General features: G+C 40.9%; 1 pseudogene; it reads left to right on the forward strand.

Moving 5' to 3' along the window:
- The first annotated feature begins 871 nt into the window (after positions 1-871).
- On the forward strand, positions 872-4,536 carry LOC103008103 (60S ribosomal protein L22-like 1; annotated as a pseudogene).
- The last annotated feature ends 420 nt before the right edge of the window (positions 4,537-4,956 follow it).

A 4,956-nucleotide genomic window follows, 5' to 3' on the forward strand; every position in this document is an offset into this window, starting at 1 on the left:
GATTGTGCATATGTACTCTCTTCATGAATCTTCACAATTACATGAGGGAGGTACTAATACAGTACCAATTTTATAGATGTGGAAACTGAGGCACAGAGAGATTTGGTACCTTGCCCAAGATCACACAGCTCAGGAAGAGGCAGAACTAGGATTTGACCTCCAGAATCTACATCGGCTCCACTGAGAGAACTGACATGGTGATTATGTGGAACGTCCCATAATTCAGTGTGTCTGAAGGGTGGAATATGAGAGAGCATGGAGAGACAAGAGAATAAACAGGTGAGTGGACCCTGCATTCTGGAACTGGGTCTTGTTTCTATCTCCAACTAGCTGTTGGTCTCTGAACTTCAGAGAGGAAGTTGTATCAAGATGTGTGTACAGGGCTTCCCTGGTGGCGCAGTGGTTAAGAATCTGCCTGCCAATGCAGGGAACATGGGTTAGAGCCCTGGTCTGGGAAGATCCCACATGCTGCAGAGCAACTAAACCCGTGAGCCACAACTACTGAGCCTGTGCTCTAGAACTCACGTGCCGCAACTACTGAGCCCGTGTGCCACAACTACTGAAACCCGCGCTCCTAGAGCCTGTGCTCCGCAACAAGAGAAGCCACTGCAATGAGAAGCCTGCGCACCGCAATGAAGAGTAGCTCCCACTCGCCGCAACCAGAGAAAGCCCATGCACAGCAACAAAAACCCAATGCAGCCAAAAAGTAAACAATAAAATAAATAAACTTATTAAAAAAAAAAAAAAAGATGTGTGTAGGATCGCTCCTAGTTATAAGAGGCTGTGTCTCTGGATACCACCTATCCCAGAACCGTGCTAAGTGCTGTTATGGTGATGGGGTGGGGAAGCGGAGATCAAAACCATAGTCTATATGCCAGCTGAAAAGTCAGGACAGGCACAAACAGAACTACTTGATAACAACAGAGACAGTCCCAAAAGGGGACAGGTATCTGAAGACTTCAACTTGCAGATAGAGTTTAGAGAAGGCAAAAGTGAGTAGGAATTCTCTCCCATGGAATTGGAAAAGATATTCACAAATCATATATGTGAAAAGGGATTACTATTCAGAATATATAAAGTACTCCTACAACTCAACAACAAAAAACAAACAGCCCAATTCAAAAATGAGCAAAAGGTAAAGCAATAATACTCTAATAAAAGTGTTAAAAAAAGAAAAAGAGCAAAAGGGAATTCCCTGGACGTCCAGTGGTTAGGACTCTGTGCTTTCACTGCAGTGGGCCCCGGTTCGATCCCTGGTCAGGGAACTAAGGTCCCACAAGCTGCACACGTGGCCAAAAACAAAACAAAGAAAACAAAACAAAACAAAAATGAGCAAAAGACTTCACAGTTCTCCAAAGAAGATATACAAATGACCAATAAGCTCATGAAAATATGCTCAGTGTCACTATGTCACTAGCCATTAGAGAAAATACAAATCAAAACCACAGTGAGATACCATTTCACATGGCCCATCCATTAGGATGTCTATATCAAACAAAGAAAAAAAAAGAAAGAAAGAAAAGAACAAGCTGTGAAAAGGATGTGGAAAAATTGGAACCTGGTGTCTTGCTGGTGGGAATGAAAAATAGTTTGGCATTTGAAACATGTGATCCAGCAATTCCACTGCTGGTTATATACACAAAATAACTGAAAGCAGGGCCTCAGATATTTGTATACTCATGTTCATAGCAGCATTATTTACAATACCCAAAAGGTGGAAACAACCCAAATGTTCATCAACAGATGAAAAAACAAAATGTGGTATATACATACAATGGAATATTATTCAGCCTTAAAAAAATAATGAAATTCTGATACATGCCACAACTTGGGTGAACTTTGAAAGCATTTTGCTAAGTGAAATAAGCCAGTCACAAAAGGAAAAATGATGTATGATTCCACCTATATGAGATACCTAGAGCAGGCAAATTTAGAAGGACGCAAAGTAGAATGGTGGCTGCCAGGGACTGGGGAGAGGAGGGAGTCGGAAGTTGTTGTTTAATAGGTACAGAGTTTCAGTTTTGCAAGATGAAAAGAGTCTCGCAGATTGATTGCACAATGTGAATGTACTTAACACTATTGAACTGTACACTTAAAAATGATTAAGATGGTAAATTTAATGTTATGTGCATTTTACCGCAATATAAAAATTTAAAAAGAAAAATAGAAGTAGTGGAGATAGGATTCAAATCCAGGTCATCTGATGACAATACGTGCTCTTAACACTAGGCTACACTAGTCCTGCAGGTAATAAGACCCATGAGCCTTAGAAGGTAGTTTATCTGTCACCCTGTCTTGCCAGAGCATGTCCCTTGGATTCCACTTATATGAGGTATCCAGAATAGGCAAATTCATAGACAGAGAGAATAGAATAGAGGTTATCAGGGGCTGGAAGGAGGAAGGAATGGGGAGTTATTTTTTAATGGGTACAGATTTTCTGTTTGGGATAATAAAAAAGTAGACCTCATACCATAAAACATTCTTTTCTCTTGTGACATGATCCACTAACTTAATAGTGCAAATGGCATTGCCAGAATAAACACTCTTCTGATCACTACTTCCTTGAAATTCATGAGGATTCTTCAGTTCATAATGAGGTTATAGTTCGTTTGGACCCAGACTTACCTATATTCTTGTGTCCTAATAAAGCCCAAAGTGAAGATCTCCACAGAGGTCACTCAGGGGTTTACTTAAGCAACCACCCACTATTCACGAATTCTTACTAGGACTTTAAAGACCTTAGATTACCTTGTTATTTTATGTTCATCCAATACATAGTTAACATTTTGCTGCATTCTAAAGATGAAGTGAGCTCTAGGACTGGTATCAATCCATTTAATTTTTTAGCTAGAATATCATAAGTTTCCAAAGAAAAGTTACAGTTTTGTCAAACCAAAGTTCATTGCCTAGGGCATGATTTATACCAAGAAGGCAAAGCTCTCACTTGCAGACTCTCTGCAAACCATTCATTTTCCAGGCTCACTATCAAACAAGAGGATTCTTTTTTTTTTTTTTTTAATTTTTATTTTATTTATTTATTTATGGCTGTGTTGGGTCTTCGTTTCTGTGCGAGGGCTTTCTCTAGTTGCGGCAAGTGGGGGCCACTCTTCATCGCGGTGCACGGGCCTCTCACTATCGCGGCCTCTCTTGTTGTGGAGCACAGGCTCCAGACGCGCAGGCTCAGTAATTGTGGCTCACGGGCCTAGTTGCTCTGCGGCATGTGGGATCCTCCCAGACCAGGGCTCGAACCCGTGTCCCCTGCATTGGCAGGCAGATTCTCAACCACTGCGCCACCAGGGAAGCCCAAACAAGAGGATTCTTTGCTAGGGCTCCTAGTTATTGCCAGCAATGGATTCCCAACTTTTCTGAAGTTGCTATTTAATGAAGTTCTCAGTAACTCACCCTCTTCTATGAAAACCTAAACATGACCAGGCATTGTGTGATATAAATTTAGCTCTCCAACCACCTCCTTCAATCTGGAACTAACTAATTATTATAAACCTTTTTTTTGTTTGTACATGAGCAACCTGGACAGGGCTTTGGTGTTCTGACTCAATTTTATAGGACTCTGATTCAGTTCTGACTCAAAAGCATGGAGACCAATTGCTTACCACAGCCTCCTCTAATTATAGCTTTATAATAACTTTTTTTTTGTTGATTTTTTAAATTGGCTGCCATTCAAACCCTGGTGGATTGCAAAATGCCCCTTCTTGTCCTCCCATTCACCCTGGCTGGGGCCTCCTTTCATTGGGGACCTGTCTTAGTCCTTTCAAGCTGCTATAACAAAATACACAGACCGGATAGCTTATAAACAACAGAAATTTATTTCTCACAGTTCTAGAAGTTTGATGTCCAAGATCAGGATGCTAGCACGGTTGGGTGAGGGCTTTCTTCCGGGTCGGAGATGTCTCATTGTGTCCTCACATGGCTAGGGATCTCCTGGATCCTCTTTTATAAGGCACTAATACCATTTATGAGGATCCCCTCCACAGTTGAAGCACCTCCCAAAGCCACCACCTACTAATACCACCACCTTTGGGGTTAGGATTTCAACATGAATGTGTGGGGTTCACAGACATTCAGACCATGGCAGAGCCTGTTCTCATTGGCTATTGACTAATTCTCTCTTAAATGAGTCAGCCAGTCTCTCTCTAATTGCCCAGCCAGTCTTCAGGTGGTGCCACCACAGAAGCCTAAGAAGTCAACCTGGAAGTTTAATGTGGACCTTACTCATCCAGTAGAAGATAGAAGTTTGATTCTGGAAATTTTGAACAGTTTCCATGAGAGAAGGTTAAAGTCAATGGAAAAACTGGAGATCTTGGGAATGTCATTCCCATTGAATGCTTCAAGAATAAAATCACAATTGTTCCTGAGAAATAGTTCTCTAAAAGGTATTTGAAATATCTTACCACAAAATATCTTAAGGAGAACAATCTTCATGATTGACTTTATGTGGTTGCATCTGACAAGGAGACTTATGAAGTTTGTTACTTCCAGATTAGTCAAGATGAAGATGGATCTGAGTCTGAGGACTAGGTGAAGCTGCCCCTTATAGGGCTTTGAAAACAAATGAGGCATGCAGGAGAAACAAACATCTAGAAATGGACTTTTAGTTTATTAGTGAATAAGATATTGTAATCTGTTAAAAAAAAATGAGTCAGCCAGGTCAGCATACCTGGGCTCATTTACCTGTGCTTTCCCATCCCCTCCACCAGTGGTTTTATTATTGCACATAATACTTTGAAAAATCAGCAAGAGCTTTGCAAACCATACTGAAAATCCTAGACCCCATGCAAAGCCTTCTCTGTGGAGATGAACAAGGAGGCACCATAGCAGTGTCAGAGGAGGTCTGCTAAAACATAAAATTTAAATAAAACCCAAAGTTTTATAACATAATGCCCAAAATGTTCATGCTTTGATCAAAAATCACTCAAACCAAGAATCAGGAAAATCTCT

This window comes from Balaenoptera acutorostrata, chromosome 1, assembly GCF_949987535.1.
Source record: "Balaenoptera acutorostrata chromosome 1, mBalAcu1.1, whole genome shotgun sequence".
In the NCBI taxonomy this organism is placed as follows: Eukaryota; Metazoa; Chordata; class Mammalia; order Artiodactyla; family Balaenopteridae; genus Balaenoptera; species Balaenoptera acutorostrata.